A 21,117-nucleotide genomic window follows, 5' to 3' on the forward strand; every position below is an offset into this window, starting at 1 on the left:
TGCCTCTTGCTACTTCTTTTTTTCCTGTGTTTATTTATAGTTAATCATTAGATGCAAATATAAAAATAAGGGTCTCACTTTTTAGAGGAATTTTCACTAGAGTTTCTACTTTGGGGTGCCTGGAGTTAATCCCCATCCTAAACCTACTTCGCCAATATAAAATCTGAAGTTCTTCAGTGTTGATATATACCCTGAAAACCACAACTGTCATTTGAAAGCATTTACCCAAGGCGTTCCCTATTTTCATTTATTTTGGAGTTCAATTAATTCCTTACCTTCAGACTGCTCAGAAATGAATTTAAAATGATGATTTCTTTAATAAAAATTCATTTTTCCAGCATGTTATTTGAGAGAGCAAAGTGATGTTTCTTCCATAGTGGAAATGGTCCAATATACTCAACATGTCACCAGGTGGCTGACTGGTTCCTCCAGTGAATGGTACCCTATTGGGTGTTTCAGTCTCTGCTAATGGCAGATTGGTTGCTCAGCAGTGACAATAGCTGAATTTATCTTGGTGACTGTAAGTCCATGTTGCTATCCCTGCTACTGTAGCCATCTAATCATTAGTAAGAACAGAAGTACCTGGGGGAAAAGGCGTCTGATGTCCACATAAGCTTGTTTATTTTTGCAATGATCTTCCTATATGGAAGTTTCCTTCTGTGAAAATTCATACAGGATACAGGTATGTTCATACTCTATGCTTATTCAAGGAGGTCTATCCACATACTTCTATGCCAGACCTTTCTGTCACCAATGTCCCAATCATTTTCCTTCCAAATCCCTAAACACCCAGTCAAACCATCAATTGATTCAATTGATTCAAATGAAACAATATAAATCTGTACCACTGCTCATATCTCTTTCCAGGCATAAAAGGCAACCAGATAGATTGCTCAAGGTTCTGCCTCCCTCAGAAGACTTACCTTCACTGCTTTTCTTCAGGGGCGCTACTGAGTGGGCATGCCATACTATTGGTCTCCAAGTTTGGATTGTGCTGGAATATCCCGTTAATCAGGCCTGACGTTTTTCTTTCTTACTCAACTGTTCATAATAAACTGCCTAAGAGGCCACAAATGCAGGTTTAGGAAGCTTAAGAGCCAGAAAATTTGAACTACTTGCTCATTTATATTTCTTGTACCTTCAGGACCAGCTCAACATTGATCTTGTGTATCCTGCTTGCCTTAGGGTACTACTGCACATGGCCAAATGTATGTCTTGGTGAGTTCAGGATGAGCAGCTCCAATTACATGGTATCTTGGAGACCCCAGGTTAAGAATTTATTCTCTACTAGGGCCCAGCAACAAGACATAAGCTTTTTCTCAAGTGAAGAATAGTTACCTACAAAGGGTGGTATAACATTACTCTAAATTCCTGAAGGTCTGCTTTGTAATTCACTTATAAAAGTCAGAAAAGGCTCCATTCAGCACCTCATCTACCATGGACACTTCAAGTACCATTGCATCTGTTGAGTAAGAACAGTATACACAAATGAAGTATATGTTGACTCCAAAATACATAGAAGCCCAAAAGGAATTGTGCCTCTTTCTTAGTGTTAGGAAAGGCCAAATGCAGCAATTTGACTTCATATTGAGATGGGTATCTCAACATTCCCCTGTACTGCTAGTAATTTCACCACCTTGGTAAGCTCCTTAATTTTTGTGAAATATATATTCCATATTCAGACATACATATTTTTATGTAGATGTGCATAGTATTTGCTAATTTCCTGACTATCACCTGCTTTTGTTAGTCTTTAGTAATAACTATAGAAAAAGAAGCATTTGCCCAATCAATAGCCACATTCCAAGTTCTGTGGGATGTGTGGATTTGCTCCAACAACGAAGTCAGTTTCGAAGAACAATTACAACTGGTGCTGTCACCAGATTAAGTTCATGAAAATCCAGTGTCATTTTCCAAGCCCTGTCTATCTTCCAAATGAGCACAGTGTTTAACAGATATGGTATGAATCAACATCTCTGTACCTTTAAAGTACTTGATAATGGATCTAATCTCTCAAATCTTTCCAGTAATAGAGTATTGCTTTTGGAGGATTTTAGCTTTCAGTTTCCTTACCTGGAACTTGAACTGAAAATTAAAGCCATTTCAAGTCCTAAGGTCAATATTTTTGTCCTCCAAGTTCTCCAGTGCCCTTAGAAGCAACCCACCAACCCATTACACTTCTTTCACTAAAATGTTATAAGATAGCGAATATGAGGATACTCAGTGTTCTGCCTTCTATGGGTATTTATCTATAGTTATCTACACATTTAAGTTTAATGTAATTTAAATTTGTTTAATTTAATTACTGTTTTGTTATAATATGCCAAGAACTATTGGTGTCCCCTTTAGCACAACAAATAGAGTCATTAATGCCTTTCAATCTAATCAGATCACAGAATCAATTCCAGATACCCATTCCTAAGATTCCATTCCTTTGGAACAAATTTGGAACCAATAATTGTAGAACTTAGCATTCAGTCATGAAACCCAGACTACTATGAATTAGGGATAATGGATTTATTATAGGAATTAGACCTCATACACTTGAGGGAGCAGGTTGAGAAGGGAAGACTTGAAAGAGGAAGTTTTGAATCTCAAAGGAGCCACCAACCAGTTAATTGGAGAGCATCTACCTGCTGAAGAGAGACCGCAAAGGTTAAGTTTGTGGTGAAGCCTTTGAAAATCTGTCATCTCTCTCTCTCTGCAGCCAAGTGTCTGTTGATAGTCTTGAGGCCACTCTTGATCACCAGGGACATCAGTTGTAAGAAGAGCTGAGCAGAACAGAATAGAGTGAGGTCAAGCTGGAACTCATTCGCACACGTGCATCTGTCTGTTGCCTCATCACATGCCAAAAACCTTCAGAGAGTAATTATTGTTTCACTTCTGCCTGTTAAATCACATGATAATTCTCTTTTAGCTTGAGGGAAGGTGATTCTAGAAAACCTGTTAACCAAGTTGATATAGAACAGCTCAGCACAACCAGCACATCCTCCTGGTTAGATGGTATTAGGCAGGAGGACAGGATTCAGTTTCTAAACTTTCATGTGGCTGGTCAGAAATGTTCTAGAGTGTGGCAAACTATGTTACTGTTCAAAATATTTACCACCACTCATTCAGTGAAATATGTTTCCCTCCTCCATTGACTAGTTTGGCTACAGTGAATTTCAGTTAAATACAATGTCTATAGTGAATCAATCTATGCAATTACACTTATTTTCCAAGTAGACTCCATTTTACTATAATTAACCATGCAAACAATTATTACATCGCTAATTTGTACCAAAGGTCGTGTTTGATACTACTGAATAAGATAAAAGTCTCTCTGTTTGCAAAATATTAAGTGTATTAAAGTCTACATAAGGGGTAAACAAAATATGGCATGTAAGCCAAATCTGCACACCGCTTATTTTGGTCAATCATGTTTTATTGGAATGCAGACATGTTCAGTTGTTTTCATGTTGTCTTTGGCTGAGTTTTGTCACAACGCTAGAGTTGAATGGTTGTGGTAGACATCATGTGACCTGCAAAGCCAAAATTATTTGCTCTCTGGCTCTTTACAGAAAAACTGGACAACCTGTGATCTAGATTATTAGAAAAATAATATGGAGATACAAATACTGAAGGATTTACACATGGAGATGATATCATTGTAATCAATGGTATAATTCTGAACGAAAAATTAAGTTCAATCTCTTATTATATCTGTAGAAATTTTAGCCTTCATCACAGATATGACACATAAAAGGGGAAAACATCATGTGTATATTAATATTTCTATGGATTGGACTAGTTTAATACAGTTGTTCAAAATATAAATGTCACCACTTAATTAACAAATGATTACTACCAAATTTCTTCATTTCCAAAATAAGAGATGAATTTTAGGTAAAGGAAAACATGAAAATGGTGAAAACAATTTGGAGATATCTAGATATATTATCAGTGTAATCTTAAGGAAGCAGATGTTAGAAAAAACATGAACTAGGAGATTTTAAAGACTTAGGAACTTTAGGAATAAGGAAAAAGAGACAGACATTCACACCCACCAAAATATCTGGATTTCTGAATCTCAATAGATATTTTTTAATTTTGTGCTATTAATGAGCACTTCTGCAGTCCCAAGACAAGCATCCCTGTCACTCTTAGAAAGTGAGAGTCATGACAAGACTTATCAAAGTAGCTTTTATGTCCTTCTTCCTAAGACTGTGGATAAAAGGATTCAGCATGGACGTCACCACAGAGTACATAACTGAAGCTATTGTACTGACTTCGGAATTTGGGGTAGCGGCAAAACTCACATACACCCCAAGTCCTGTACCGTAGAACAAGGAGAGGATAGAGAGGTGAGACATACAGGTGGGAAAATGCTTTATACTTGCCACCAGCTGATGAAATTCTCAAAATAGAGGCTACAATCGTAGAGTATGAGAAAATGATCCCATTGTGTGGAATAACACCTATAATTTCACTTGCAAAATACATCACTATATCACTGAGAAATGTGTCACAGCAAGAAAGCTGGACCAGCTGATTAAGTTCACAGAAAAAGTGAGGGATTTCCAACTCTGCACAAAAAGACAGTTGCAAAACCATTAACCTCTATGACAATGACTGCAAGGCAGTTATGACCCAGGATGCCATAATCAGGAGGCCACAAAGCCAGGGATTCATGATGACCATGTAATGGAGGGGGTGACAGGTGGCCACAAACTGATCTTAGGCCATCACAGTCAGGAGGAAGTTATCCAAATCTCCAAAAAGCATAAAGAAGTATATCTGAGTGATGCATCCTGCATAGGTAATGACTTTTTCTGTGTCTGGATGTTCAGCAGCATTTTGGGGATTGTGGTGGAGGTGAAACAGAAGTCTGCAAAAGAGAGATTGGAGAGGAAGAAGTACACAGCCATGTGGATGTGGGAGTCAGTGAGGATGGCCAGTATAATGACAAGGCTCCCAAAGAATGTGACCAGGTACACGGATAAAAACAGCCCAAAGAAGAGAGCTGAAGTAATACCTCTTGTGTGAGTCCCAGGAGGATAAATTTTGAAATATGTGTTTGGTTTTCTGGTTCCATGTAGCCAATGAATCTGTTGAAAAAGAGACAAAAGTAATACAAATTTAGCCTCAAACAGTGGTGAAATAATTAGTAGAAATGACATTTGTCTTTGCACCTATTTAATGAATTATTATATATTATGTATAGATCAATGTGTTTTTAACTGAAAAATCAGGGAATTCCAAATGCTCCCTTTTATTCTTGATGCTGTCACTGATAGCCATTATAGTCCTTTGTCCTCAAAATTTGCACTAGATAATTTCCCCTGCAAATTCTCTGAGACTTTATTTTCTTCATTCATCAAATATACTTGACCAATTATTTTGTGGCAAGTATTGTTAAAGTCCGTGGATATAGCAGTGAAGTTAATTTTTTAAAAATCCTTTTTATGTGTCTGTTGGCCATCTGCATATCTTCTTTGGAAAAATGTATGTTTATATCCTCATGCCCATTTTTGGATCAAGTTGTTTGTTTTTTTGTTGTTGGGTTGTATGTTTTTTTGTATATTTTGGATATTAACCCCTTATCAAATACATGATTTGTAAATATCTCCTCTCAATAGCTAGGTTGTCTTTTCATTTTGTTGATGGTTTTCTTTGCCCTGCAGAAGCTTTTACGTTTGATGTAGTCCCATTTGTTTATTTTCTCTTTTGTTTACCTTGCCTGAGGAGACATGATATTCAAAAAGATACTGCCAAGATCGGTATCAAAGAGTGTACTTCCTATGTTTTCTTCTAGAAGTTTTATCATTTCAGGTCTTACATTGGGAAATGCAAATGAGATATTATCTCACACCCATAGAAATGGCTATTGTTAAAAAGACAAGAAGTAAAGAGTGTTGGAGAGGATGTGGAAAAAAAGAACCCTGATACACAGCTGGTGGGAATGTAAATTGGTGCAGCCACTAGGAAAAACAGTATGGAGATTCCTCAAAAAATTAAAAATAGAAATACCACATTATCCAGATATTCCATTTCTGAGTATTATCCAAAGAACATGAAAACACTAATTCAAAAAGATGTATGCACCCCTATGTTCATTACAGCATTATTCAAAATAGCCAAGACTTGGAAGAACTTAAGTGCCATCAACAGATGAATGGATAAAGATGTGGATAAAACTTTTTTTTTTAAAGACTTTATTTATTTATTTTTTCCCCCCAAAGCCCCACTAAATAGTTGTATGTCATAGATGCACATCCGTCTAGTTGCTGTACGTGGGACGTGGCTTCAGCATGGCCAGAGAAGCGGTGCGTCGGTGCGTACCCGGGATCCGAACCTGGGCCGCCAGCAGCGGAGCGCGCACACCCAACCGCTAAGCCATAGGGTCGGCCCTAAAACGTGCTTTTTTTTTTATTTTATTTTATTTTTTTTATTGATGTTTTAATGGTTTCTAACATTGTGAAATTTTAGGTTGTACATTTTTGTTTGTCCATCACCCCATATATGACTCCCTTCACCCCTTGTGCCCACCCCCCACCCCCACTTCCCGGGTAACCACAGTCCAGTTTTCTCTGTCCATGTGTTGGTTTATAATCCACATATGAGTGAGATCATACAGTGTTTGTCTTTCTCTTTCTGGCTTATTTCACTTAACATAATACGCTCCAGGCCCCTCCATGTTGTTGCAAATGGGACGATTTTGTCTTTTTTTATGGCTGAGTAGTATTCCATTGTATATATATATATACCATATTTTCTTAATCCAATCGTCAGTCGAGGGACACTTAGGTTGCTTCCACTTCTTGGCTATGGTGAATAATGCTGCAATGAACATAGGGGTGCATAAGCCTCTTTGGATTGTTGATTTCAGGTGCGTTGGATAGATTCCCAGTAGTGGGATGGCTGGATCATAGGGCATCTCTATTTTTAATTCTTTGAGGAATCTCCATACCGTTTTCCATAGAGGCTGCACCAATTTGCATTCCCACCAGCTGTGTATGAGGGTTCCTGTTTCTCCACATCCTCTCCAACATTTGTTGTTTTTTGTCTTGGTGATTATAGCCATTCTAACGGGCGTGAGGTGGTATCTTAGTGTTGTTTTGATTTGCATTTCCCTGATGATTAGTGATGTTGAGCATCTTTTCATGTGCCTATTGGCCATCTGTATATCTTCCTTGGAGAAGTGTCTCTTCATTTCCTCTGCCCATTTTTTGATCGGGTTGTTTGTTTTTTTTGTTGTTCAATTGTGTGAGTTCTTTATATATTATGGAGATCAACCCCTTGTCAGATGTATGTTTTGCAAATATTCTCTCCCATCTGGTTGGTTGTTTGTTCATCTTGATTCTGGTTTCATTTGTCTTATAAAAGCTCTTTAATCTGATAAAGTCCCACTTGTTTATTTTTTCTTTACTTTCCCTAGTCTGGGTAGGCATGTCATCCGAAAAGATTCCTTTAAAACCAATGTCAAATAGTGTGTTGCCTATATTTTCTTCTATGAGTTTTATAGTTTCAGGTCTCACCTTCAGGTCTTTGATCCATTTTGAGTTAATTTTTGTGAATGGCGATAGCACATGGTCCACTTTCATTCTTTTGCATGTGGCTGTCCAGTTTTCCCAACACCATTTATTGAAGAGACTTTCCTTTCTCCATTGCATGTTCTTAGCACCTTTGTCGAAAATTAGCTGTCCGTATATGTGTGGTTTTATTTCTGGGCTTTCAATTCTGTTCCATTGATCTGTGTGTCTGTTTTTGTACCAGTACCATGCTGTTTTGATTACTATTGCTTTGTAGTATGTTTTGAAGTCAGGGATTGTGATGCTTCCTGCTTTGTTCTTTTTTCTTAGGATTTCTTTAGCTATTCGGATTCTTTTGTTGCCCCATATAAATTTTAGTATTCTTTTTTCTATTTCTGTGAAGAATGTCATTGGGATTCTGATTGGGATTGCATTGAATCTGTAGATTGCTTTAGGTAATATAGACATTTTAACTATGTTTATTCTTCCAATCCACGTGCATGGGATATCTTTCCATTTCTTTATGTCATCTTGGATTTCTTTCAGTAATGTCTTGTAGTTCTCATTGTATAGGTCCTTCACCTCCTTGGTAAGATTTATTCCTAGGTATTTTATTCTTTTTGGTGCAATTGTAAATGGTATTATCTTTTTGAGCTCTCTTTCTGTTAGTTCATTATTAGCATAGAGAAATGTAACTGATTTTTGTAGATTGATTTTGTACCCTGCAACTTTGCTGTAGTTGTTGATTGTTTCTAATAGTTTTCCAACAGATTCTTTAGGGTTTTCTATATATACAATCATGTCATCTGCAAATAGTGAGAGTTTCACTTCTTCGTTACCTATTTGGATTCCTTTTATTTCCTTTTTCTTGCCTAATTGCTCTGGTCGAAACCTCCAGTACTATGTTGAACAGGAGTGGTGAGAGTGGGCAGGCCTGCCTCGTTCCTGTTCTCAGAGGAATGGCTTTCAGTCTTTCCCCGTTGAGTATGATGTTGGCTGTGGGTTTGTCATATATGGCCTTTATTATGTTGAGGTACTTTCCTTCTATTCCCATTTTATTGAGAGTTTTTGTCATAAATGGATGTTGTATCTTGTCAAATGCCTTCTCTGCGTCTATTGAGATGATCATGTGGTTTTTATTCTTTGTTTTGTTGATGTGATGTATCACGTTGATTGATTTGCGGATGTTGAACCATCCCTGCGTCCCTGGTATAAATCCCACTTGATCATGGTGTATGATCTTCTTAATGTATTGTTGTATTCAGTTTGCCAATATTTTGTTGAGGATCTTTGCATCAATGTTCATCAGCGATATTGGCCTGTAATTTTCTTTCTTTGTATTGTCTTTGTCTGGTTTTGTTATCAGGGTGATGTTGGCCTCGTAGAATGATTCAGGAAGTGTTCCATCTTCCTCTATTTTTTCGAGTAGTTTGAGAAGGATGGGTATTAAATCTTCTTTGAATGTTTGGTAAAATTCACTGGAGAAGCCATCTGGTACTGGACTTTTATTTTTTGGGAGGTTTTTGATTACTATTTCAATCTCTTTACTTGTGATTGGTCTATTCAGATTCTCCATTTCTTCTTGGTTCAATTTTGGGAGGTTGTATAAGTCTAAGAATTTATCCATTTCTTCTAGATTGTCCAATTTGTTGGCATATAATTTCTCATAGTATTCTCTTATAATCCTCTGTATTTCCGTGGTATCCGTTGTAATTTCTCCTCTTTCATTTCTAATTTTATTTACTTGAGCCTTTTGTCTTTTTTACTTAGTAAGCCTGGCTAAGGGTTTGTCGATTTTGTTTATCTTCTCGAAGAACCAACTCTTTGTTTCATTAATCCTTTCTACTGTTTTTTTGGTCTCAATTTCATTTATTTCTGCTCTGATATTTCTCTCCTTCTGCTGGCTTTGGGCTTTGTTTGTTCTTCTTTTTCTAGTTCTGTTAGGTGTAATTTAAGGTTGCCTATTTGGGCTTTTTCTTGTTTGTTAAGGTGGGCTTGTATCGCTATGAGTTTCCCTCTTAGGACCACTTTTCCTGCATCCCATATGGTTTGATATGGCATATTATCATTTTCGTTTGTTTCCAGATAGTTTTTGATTTCTCCTTTAATTTCATCAATGATCCATTGGTTGTTCAGTAGCATGTTGTTTAATCTCCACATTTTTGTCACTTTCCCAGTGTTTTTTTCATGGTTCATTTCCAGTTTCATAGCCTTATGGTCTGAAAAGATGCTTGTTATGATTTCAATCTTCTTAAATTTATTGAGGCTTGCTTTGTTTCCCAACATATGGTCTATCCTAGAGAATGTTCCATGCATGCTTGAGAAGAATGTGTAGTCAGCTGTTTTTGGATGGAGTGCTCTGTATATGTCTACTAGGTCCATCTCGTCCAGTTTTTCATTTAAGTCTAATATTTCTTTATTGACCTTTTGCCTGGATGATCTATCCATTGTTGTAAGTGGGGTGTTAAGATCCCCTACTATTATTGTGTTGTTGTTGATGTCTCCTTTTAGGTTTGTTAATAGTTGCTTTATGTACATTGGTGCTCCTATGTCGGGTGCATATATATTTATAAGTGATATGTCTTCTTGATGGAGTGTCCCTTTTATCATTATATATTTCCCTTCTTTGTCTTTCTTAACCTGTTTTATCTTGAAGTCTACTTTGTCTGATATGAGTATGGCAACACCTGTTTTCTTTTGTTTGCCATTAGGTTGGAGTATTGTCTTCCATCCTTTCACTCTGAGCCTGTGCTTGTCTTTAGTGCTAAGATGTGTTTCCTGAAGGCAGCATATTGTTGGGTCTTGCTTTTTAATCCATCCTTCCACTCTGTATCTTTTGATTGGAGAGTTCAATCCATTTACATTTAGGGTAATTATTGATATATGAGGGCTGAATGTTGCTGTTTTGTCACTTATTTTCTGGTTCTTTTGCATTTTCTTTGTTTCTTGTCCCATTTGTTTCGGACTGCCAAGTCAGTTTGGTTGTTCTGTCTTATGATTCTTCTAGTTTTCTCTTTGTTTATCATATGTGGTTTTAATTTGATTATTTGTTTAGTGGTTACCTTGAGGTTTGGGCGAAGAATCTTCTGTATGAGATAGTCCATTATCTGATAGCCTCCTATTTCCTTATACTAAGTCAACTCAATCACTTTCCTCTTCCCCTTCTAAGTTGTTCTTGTTATACCTTATTCTATCTTGTGTTTTGGCTGTGTGTTTACAGTGATGAGGTTAAATTTATTTTTGGTGAGTTTCTTCCTTTGATCTTTGAATTTAGTATTTAAGTGGTTGCTAACCTACTCTGGTAAAGATCTACTATTTTTCTGAGTTTGTCTACCTACTTTTCTCCTTGCTCCAAGCTTTGTGTTCCCTTTCTCTTCTTTTTTTCAGGCCTGAGGTCCTTCTTGAGTATTTCTTGTAGTGGGGGTCTCGTGGCCATGAACTCCCTTAGCTTTTATTTATCTGGGAGAGTTACTATTTCTCCATCATATTTGAAGGATATTTTTGCTGGATAGAGTATTCTTGGCTGAAAGTTTTTATCTTTCAGTATTTTGAATATATCATTCCAGTCTCTTCTAGCCTGTAAAGTTTCTATTGAGAAATCCGCTGAGAGCCTGATGGGAGTTCCTTTGTACGTTATTTTTTGTTTTTGTCTAGCTGCCATTAATATTGTTTCTTTGTCATTGACTCTGGCTAGCCTTACCACTAGGTGTCGTGGTGAAGGCCTTTGTCTGTTAATATATATAGGTGTCCTGTTGGCTTCGCTTACTGGTATTTCCTGCTCCTTCCCCAGATTTGGGAAATTCTCAGCTATTATTTCCTTGAATAGTCTCTCTGTTCCTCTTTCCCTCTCTTCTCCCTCAGGATTACCTATAATTCTTATGTTACATTTTCTAATAGAGTCAGATATTTCTCGGAGTCTTTCTTCATTTCTTTTTAGTCTTAGTTCTCTCTCCTCTTCCATCTGGAGTATATCTGTATTCCTATCCTCTAAAGTGCTAATTATTTCCTCCATATTGTCAGCTCTGTTCTTTAAAGATTCCAGATTCTCCTTTATCTCCTCCATTGTTTTCTTCATCTCCATCAGCACTGATTGGTTTTTCTGTATGATTTCAATCTCTTTTGTGAAGAAACTCCTAATCTCATTGAATTGTTTGTGTTGTCTCGTATTTCATTGAGTGTTTTTATGATAGCTATTTTGAAATCTCTGTCATTTAGATTATAGATTTCTGTGTCTTCGGGGTTTATTTCTGGGTGCTTGTCATTTTGTTTCTGTTCTGGTGATTTCATATATTTTTGCATTGTGGTTCCTGTGTTGGTTTTGTTTTTCCTCATCCTGGAAATCTCTGGTTGCAATTTCCACCTGCCACCACTGTCTGGTGGTAAAGGGCTGTGTAGTCTAAGCCCCCTGCGCTCTGCCCGGGTTTTCTGCTGCGATCCGCAGTTTTGTTTTCTGGTTTTCTTTTGTTTTGTTTTTTTTTTCCCGCTGCAATCCATGGGTTTGGTCGTTTGATCAGGTCTGCCGCAGATAGCCTGGTCTGGTCTGTCACGGATCTCTTGGTCTGGTCTGCCGCAGATCGCTAGGTCTGGTCTGGTCAGTTGATCTGTGGGGTCCGGTTTGCGGGGTGGGGGTGAGGCTCTCTCTTTTGCCCTCTGGGTCCCTGACGTGGGAGGCTTCTTGTTTGCCCCTCTTTATCTGCTCTCTAGGGTGCTCAGATGTTGATGGTATCCCTGTGGCTCTTCTGAGTCCTCTGTTTGAGAGTTTCCCACTGGCTGAGAGAGTCTGAAGAGCTACGGTTTCCCCGCTGAGGGCCACCCCTCCCCCATCTCTGGGAGCCACGCGGACCGGGATCGCTGATCTGATGGGGAGGGAGAGGAGTTCTCCTTACCTCTCCCCACTTCCTCTGGGGACCCAGCATGTTCTGCTCTCAGATGTGCGGCAGTGTGGATCTTTCCACTCTAGCTTTTCACTATCTAGGATTCCGTTGTTGGTCTGTGACTGTTCCTTTTGTTGTATCTTGTCCGGGGAAGAGTTCATGGGAAACCTCACTCTGCCATGATGCTGACGTCACTCCCCAAGAAATAGTTTTTAATGCATGAAAAACTAAGAGAATGCACCATGGAAATGATATAAATGCTGATATCTTTCTGCAAGTTGAGAAAAGTACCATGACTTGGTTCTTCCAGGATTTCAAGCCTTTATGATGAACGACTAATTCTGAAATAAGATCTTGTATGTAGAGAATGTTTCTCAGCTGAAGAATTTTTTTAGGGCCTGCTTTATATCCTTGTTTTTAAAACTGTAGATAAAAGGGTTCAGCATGGGTGTGACCACAGTATATGTCACTGAAGCCATGACACTTGCCCTGGAGTTTTGTGTGGCAGTGGAACTAAGATACACCCCAAGGCCTGTACCATAGAACAAGGAGACAACTGAGAGGTGAGACCCACAAGTGGAAAATGCTTTATACTTGTCCCCAGCTGATGAAATTCTCAAAATGGAGATAACAATTCTAGAGTAAGAGAAAAAGATACCAGTGAGTGAAATAAAACCCAGAAGTCCACTTGTAAAATTCATCACTAGATCATTGAGGAAGGTGTCAGAACAGGCAAGGGGGCCCACCTGAATGAATTCACAGAAAAAGTGAGGGATTTCTGACTCCGTACAAAAAGACAGGTGCAAAATCATTAAGCCATGTAACAAAGACTCCAGAACACTCAATAACCAGGATGCCAGAAGCAGGATGCCACAAGACTTGGGGTTCATGATGACTGTGTATTGGAGGGGGTGACAGATGGCCACAAACCGATCATAGGCCATCACTGTCAGGAGAAAGTTGTCTAATGCTCCAAAAAGCACGAAAAAGTACATCTGGCTGAGGGAGGCTTCATAGGCTGACTTTGCTCTGTGTCTGCATGTTCAACAGCATCTTTGGGATGGTGGTGGAGGTTAAACAGATATCAGAAAAGGACAGGTTTGAGAGGAAGAAGTACATGGGGATGTGCAGGTGTGAATCAGTGATAATAACCAAGACAATGAGCGAGTTCCCAATGAGGGTGACCAGGTACATGGACAGGAACAGCCAAAAGACCAAGGGCTGCAGTTCTGTCCCTTCTGAGAGTCCCAGGAGGATAAATTCTGAAAAACAGGTTTGATTTCGTTGTTCCATGTTACTGACTAAACTGCTGGAACAGAGACAAGAGCATTGCAAGTTTAGCCTCAAGCAACAATCAAGAAATTAAGACAAGTGTTGTGATTTGTGTTTTAAACACATTTAATTGATTAATTCTTATATATTTTTCAGATGTCGTGCCTTTAGCACATGTGCCAGTGAACTGTACCCATAAAAATGGTTATAATGGTAAATTTTATGTTACATATATTTTACCACAATAAAAAACATTAGTGACATGACAGTAATTTCTTCCAAATATTTGAGGAAAAAATGATACCAATCCTTGACAATCTCTTCCAGAATCTAAAAGCAACAGAAACATTTCCTAACTCATTCTATGAGGCTAGAAATACGCTAAGAGCAAAAACAGAGAAAACGATTAAAATAAAGGAAAACTAAAGAACATAGTTCTCATGAATGTAAGTGTAAAATCTTTGACAAAATATTGGCAAGTTGAATCCAACAGTGTAATGAAAATCATACACCCTGAACAAGTGGGATTTATTCCAGGAATGCATGGTTGTTTCAGAATTCCAAAATTAAATCACTGTTATCTACCACGTTATAGGCTAAGGAAGAAAATTCATATCATCTTATAAATTGGACAGAAAAAATGCATTTAAGAAAATCCAACACCAATACATGATACAAACTCTCCACAAAGGAGAACTAGAGGGGACCCTCCTCAACTTGATAAAGTACATCTACATATATCCTAAACCTAACACCATATTGGGGGAAACAGGACATTGTATTCTTAAGATTGGGAACAAGGCAAGGATGTCTTATCTTGCCACTCCTAATCTACATTGAACTGGATATCCTAGCTAATAAAGTAAGACAAAAAAAGAAAATAAATTCAGATTTAGAAGGAAGAAATAAAATTATCTTTGTTCACAGATGACATGAATCTCTGTATGGAGAATCCTAAATATCCAGGCAAATGACTCTTGGAAGCCAGTATAGCAAGATCACAGCGTACAGGTAATTATACGAAATTCAGAGGTTTCCTATATGCCCACAAAAACAAGTTGGGATGAGAAATGTATAAAAATATTCTCACTTAAAATAACACCCCCTCAAAAAATTATATACCTAGATAGAAGTCTAACAAAATATGTACAGGATCTATATGCAGAAAACTTTTAAACTCTGAGGAAAGAAATCTAAAAGGAGCTAAATAAATGAGAGATGATAACCCACGTTGATTAAATGGAAGACTAAGTAGAGTTAAGATGTCAATTATTTCAAACTTGATCTATATATTCAATGCAGTCCCAATGAAAACCTTGAAGTCTACTCAATTAGAGATTTACAAAGTGATTCTAGAGTTTACATGAAAAGGCAAAAGGCCTAGAGTTGGCAACACAATAATGAAAGAAATTGGGCTCACCCTGCCCAATTTCAAGACTCACTATAAGGCTTGTTGAAAGAATAGAAATATATATCAGTGGAACAGAAAAGATAGAGCAAAATAGACCCACTTATACAGTAAACGGATCATTGACAAAGATCCCAAGGCATTTCAATGGACAAAAGGTAGTCTTTTCAAAAACTAGTGCAGGAACAATTGGATGTTCATATAAAAAAATAAAAATGAACTTAGACACATTCTTTATCCCTTTTTCAAAAATTACAGCCAAGGGATCTTAGACCAAAGTATAAACTACAAAGTGTAAAATACCTGGGAGAAAAATGTAGGAGAAAACTAAGTGGCCTTGAGTTAGGAGATACATTTTTACCTTCAACACCAAAAACATGATCCACACATGAAAAATTGATAGGTTGAAGTTTATTAAATTGAAATCTCCTGCTCTGTGAAAGACACTGTGGCAGAATCAAAAGACAGGTCAGATACTAGCAGTCAATATTTGAAAAACACATATCTGATATAGAACTTGGATCAAAAATATTTTAAAAACTCTTAAAATGCAACAGTTGTGGGAAAATACAAATGTGAGGTGATACAAACTCTCATCCATTGCTAGTGGGAATGCAAAGTGGTACAGCCATATTAGAAGACAGCTTGGCAGTTTCATACAAAGTTAAACACATTCTTACCATACAATCCAGCAATTGCAATCCTAGGTATTTTTAATTAATTTCAAAACTAATATTCACCAAAAAAACTCACATGTAAATGTCTATAGTAGCTTCATTCATAATCTCCAAACACTGGAAGAAATCAAGACGTCCTTAAACAGGTGAAGGGTGAAGGGGGGAGAAAATGTGGTACATCTATAAAATGGATTATTATTCACAGATTTAAAAATAAACTATAAATCTACAAAAGTCATGGATGAATCTTAAAAGCTTATATCTGAGTGAAGTAAGCCAGTCTGAAAAAGCTACATTCTGTATAAGGCCAATTATAGGTCATTCAGAAAAAGGCCAGTGTACAGAGATGATCAGTGGTAGAGAGGGAGGGTTGGAGAGATGAAACACAGGGAAAATTTTAGTGCAGTGAAATTATTCTGCATGATAATGTAAATGTGGATACATGACACACAGCTTTTGTGGGCATAACATGTTGAATTTTACAGCATGGAGAGTGAAAAAGATGTACGCAAACTGAAAAAATCAGTTAGGGAGTTGAGAGAATCCCTAACAGAATTCAGAATGTGAAAAAAACTTTCCAGTTGTATTGCAGACGTATAAAACAACCTAAATGAAGAGGGTGGGGGGAAAGTGCCTTTGGAATTGGATAGAGTCTGCAAAAATAAAGGCAAATGAAACTGTATAGAAGCACGGTACTAGAGTCGATAAAGTTGCATCCTAGAGGATATTGTTAACAATGGTAATACTCTTATACCTATATACTGAAATTGAACAATTAATTAAATGGATGGTGGATGGTGGAAGCAGGGTTATCACTTCTGGAGTGGGACTTTAAAGATAAACAAGGGGAGGAGTCTAGAATGACCTGTGTGATAATAAATTAGGGTTAAGATATGAGCATGAACTTACTTTAGCTTAACACAGATACAGATGGTTACACATAGATACTTTTATAGATATCTGTATACACACAGGTTAGTATACAGACATATTTCTTTGCCATGTTAGTTGAGAGGGTCTAGAGGCCCTGGGAGCAACAAATATACCCAGAACCCAGATCTTGATTCTAACACCAAGTTCCAGTAAGAGGAAACAGGGCTCCTTGGAGAAATGACTGATTCCAGGACTGGGGCAGGAAATGTAAGAAAGTGAGTCCGTAGCATCTTGTAGTCTAAGAAAGTAATGAAGTGATCACTCCTCAAAAAGTCCAAGAATGATGGGAGTATGCCAAAGGCACACATCAGGTAATTGAAGGAGCTGTTGGTGGCCACAGTTGGAACAATAAGCAACAAAGAAAGTAGTATTGGATTACAAGACAAAGAATATAGTAAATACCAATGAATGCAACAGTATAAATAAAAGACTGTATAAATAAACAAACAAGAAGAAAAATGTCTCCTCTACAGAAGAATCCCGATAATTCATGTAGATATTCCACTCTCAAAAAGGTGGAGGATAACTCTCCATTCCTGAAATGTGGACTGAAAACAGCACAGTGAGGGAAGGAAATTAGAGTGCAACTTTACATCTAAGAAACCTGGCAAACTCTATCTCAGCCAACTGACCAACATCAACAGTGAGGACTCATGTTCACAGTGTGTATCTTTCCTATGACGTGATGAAAATGACAATTTACCTCTCTGGTCTTCCTGCTGCAAATGCATAATCCCAGTCTAATCACAAGAAAAACTTCAGACAAATTCAAATCAAACAACATTTTACCAAAAAAACACCTGACCAATACTCCTCAAAACTATCAAGGCCTGCAAAAACAATGAAAGTCAGAAACTGTCACAGCCAGGAGAGGTAAGAGGTAAATGAGGACTTAATGGAGAACCCAGGGTGGAAAATGTCAGCAATAGTAGAAGCTGGGAATGGGGCTTATGAGAATTATCTGTGTTATTTTAGCATCCTTTCTGTAAATGCACACCTGTTTAAAAAAGAGGTTTATTGAAAATGTAAAGTATTAGTAAATTGAAAGGCCTTGGAAGTGCTGAGCTCTGACCGTGACTCCAGATCCCACTGTGCATCTCGGACAGGCAACATTACTGCTGTGAATCTCACCTGCTCCAGCCATGAAACAGTATCATGATGCCGACTGCATAAAGCTTTTGAAAGATTTAAATAAAATAATAAGTAGAAAGTGCCTAATATTTTTTCTAGTAGTAAAAATCACATTTTTGGATACATTGTTTTTCTATCCCTCACAGACCAGTTCCTCTCATCCTACCCCTACTACCTCTGAGCTATGTCCATCCCTCATCATCTCACATTTTCACAGCAGTGATCTGGTCCTCACATTGGCTCTGGTGAATTTTCCACAGGCCTTCCCTAATTATGGCCATGCCCTTATGTAAAACTTGCATTTGCTCGCCGTTAATTTTAGAATTAAATACCAATTTTGTGGCCAAAATATAAAGTTCTTTGTTAATCTGACTCCTGCCTACCTGGCCAAGCTCATGTTTCTCTTTGCATCCCCTGTATCAGACTGTTGGTCAGATATTAAGAAATATTTGTAATTTCATAAACACACCTTATAGCTTAACCCCACATTCCTCCTCTGCTGTATCATCCTGGAGGTTTCATACCCCTTGTCCACCTGGAAGAGTTCCAACACCTCCTTCAAGGTTCAGTACAACTATAGGCTTGTCTGTGAAGGCTTCACTAACCTCCCATTGAAGAGTCAACTTCTTCTGATCCTCTTCACCAGATTTCAATGTCACCTCAGGATATTGCATTTATTTATTTTTACAGCTCTTGCTATGTTTACACAGTGAGTACCTTCAGAGAATAAACAGTATCTTAGTCATTTCTTTATTTCCAGAATATCTTAGTCATTTCTTTATTTCCAAACACTCTCAATAATGGGGAAGTAAGGACAAGCAGTAAAATTAAGAAAAATGCAATTGAAGTACAGAGAACCCATGATGAAACACCAAAACCAAAGGAGACAGCTCAGAGAAAGCAGATGTTTTTGTGTCTCTAGAAAGTCCCTCCAGGATCTAGATCTTTAATTGGCAGGACTTTGCATTATTTAACTCTCTTTAACTTATTATCCATGTTGATGACCTGAAAGTAACTACCAATAAAAGGGGTCCCTCACTCTGTACCACGCGCTCTCCACCCTTAAGAACATGAAATGTCTCACCTAGATGTTCACAGGGCACAGTCTAGGATAATTGATCCAATTTCTTCCATTGTTAATTGATGATGATGCAAGTTACGCCACCAGGAAGGGAAAAGAGCCTCACTCACGTAGGCTCTGGAAGACACAGTTGGGTTTTATTACCACCTGAGATTAGGAGAATAGCCTGTAGTGGGTGTAACAAGCATTTACAGTTTCTGTGGCTTTAGGGGCTGAATTCCCATGAGTTGTATTAATGAAATACTCTTTTGTCTCTCTTCCCCTTAAGAGACTTACTTCTCTGGAGCTAGGAGAAAAAAACAGAATGCAAATTTGTGCCAATTTTGGTCTTGAAAAACATCTTTGCTATTCCTTGATCATTTATTATCCCATTAAACTCCTTTATCCTAGGAAGAGGTCACCTCTCCTTAGATGTTCTCACTATTATGTCTAGATACCATATAATATCTTCTTTCTCCAATCTATATCCTCTAGCATTGGTTCATAGTCATAGAACATCCTCTCTCAATAGCATTCCATCTTTTTCCATGCTGCTCTTTTCTCCTTCATTGTATGCAATATCTGTTTAACATCACTCAGCCACTTGCCTTTTCAGGCATTTTACAAATATTTATATTGCAATTACTATATGGTAGGCACTAAACTATGTCCTAAGGATGAAGAAAAGTGTAAGAAATTGTTTCTACTCTAAAGGAGCTCACAGGCTAAACAAGGTGAGACACAAAAATAAGTGATGCAATAACTTGAGATGGCACTGAAATCTGATGAAGAGGAGGCAAACACAGTCAATGCTTCCAGGGGAGATTAGTGAATGGTACACAGACATGTATCTTACTATATTGAGACTTGAATGTGGAGATATGAGTAAGAACTCTCCAGGAAGAGGCATCAGGGAGAAATGTGGGGATTAATTAAATTGTCAGGTCTACTGAAAATATTTCAAATAGTTCATGCTATCTGACCAACAATCAGAAGCAAAGGATGTAAATTGAAACATGACCCTGGTCTGATAGGCAGCAGCCAGATAACAGAGATGCATATATTTAGGCTACATGATTGATATTAATTACTAAATTGGTGGAGGGTCAGTGCAGGTTTTATGGCAGGGGATGTCCAGGATCAAGCTTTCTCTATATAAAGGTTGTCCTGGGTCAACATGAAGAATAAAGTATTGCTACTATGAAAGCCGTAGGAAAATGAGGAGGACTGGAGGACCACAGGAAAAGTGTGGATGGAATGACAGGGAATGAATTGGCACATGTCAGGGACAAAAAAAAATTAAAAATTATTTAAAAAAATAGTAGAATAGCAAAAATTATAGTGTGGGAGACATTGGTGGGGAGTCATTTACCAGAAACACAACAAAACTGGCTGAAAACATAATCAGAATCAACCTTATTGGAACTCAGGAGAAGACTCAAATGTTTGCAGTAACCAAGAAAATTCTTAACTAGGTTAAAGGTGAACTAAACATGGGAGGAGAGCCTTCAGACAATTTAAGTTACACCTCACTAATCCTCCACCCTGGATCAATGGGCGTCAGGGAGATAGCTGACTGTATTCCTTCATGTTCCATGATTGAACCCTAACTTCTAACTATTTATTCAAGAAGTGATTCCAAAGAAAGACACCTTAAGCCTGGCAAACTAAAATTCGCTCTGTGATCTGGCCAAACGGAAACAGGTTAACTGATGGTTAAATGATAACCGAGGTGACCACTTGAAGAAAGCAGTAAGTCAATGCTGTAGAAGGTAAGGCTTTGAGAGCCTGTGTTAGCTACCTTACAGCATTTAAATAAACATAACTAATATGATGGGTTAGTGGATTGCTTTCAAAGTGTGCAGTAAAAGTGAGGTAGAAACATGATCATCTCAGTTTTTGAATGGTTGTAATTCCCAGTTCAAGCTCCAACTAAAGACACAGAAAGCTAAAATTTACCAAATAAATGTCGTGTTGCTGGAGGGACTGCAGAGGAGTGTCCTGTGTGATTCATACAACACTGGAGAGCTTACAGGAAGAAAATGAAAAGCTGAGGATTTTAAATTTTCAGATCAAAGAACAACAAGGATATTTTCAGGACTGCATGAATTGAATCTCGTATCTCTTGAAGTTGCACCTCTAATGTGGGTATCCAAAACAGAATCAGCTCTCACAATTTCTCCGTTACTGGATTACTGCATGTTGATGGGTTACAAAACAAGTTGAATTCACAGCCTGCTCATTCTCTTAA

The 21,117-nt window shown here is 37.8% G+C and overlaps 2 pseudogenes; both read right to left on the reverse strand.

Moving 5' to 3' along the window:
• Nucleotides 1–4,142: 4,142 nt before the first annotated feature.
• Nucleotides 4,143–5,074, reverse strand: LOC131394168 (olfactory receptor 7A17-like; annotated as a pseudogene).
• A 7,685-nt stretch (nt 5,075–12,759) lies between these two features.
• Nucleotides 12,760–13,678, reverse strand: LOC131394169 (olfactory receptor 7C1-like; annotated as a pseudogene).
• Between the last annotated feature and the right edge of the window lie 7,439 nt (nt 13,679–21,117).

This window comes from Diceros bicornis, chromosome 30, assembly GCF_020826845.1.
Source record: "Diceros bicornis minor isolate mBicDic1 chromosome 30, mDicBic1.mat.cur, whole genome shotgun sequence".
Lineage (NCBI taxonomy): Eukaryota > Metazoa > Chordata > Mammalia > Perissodactyla > Rhinocerotidae > Diceros > Diceros bicornis.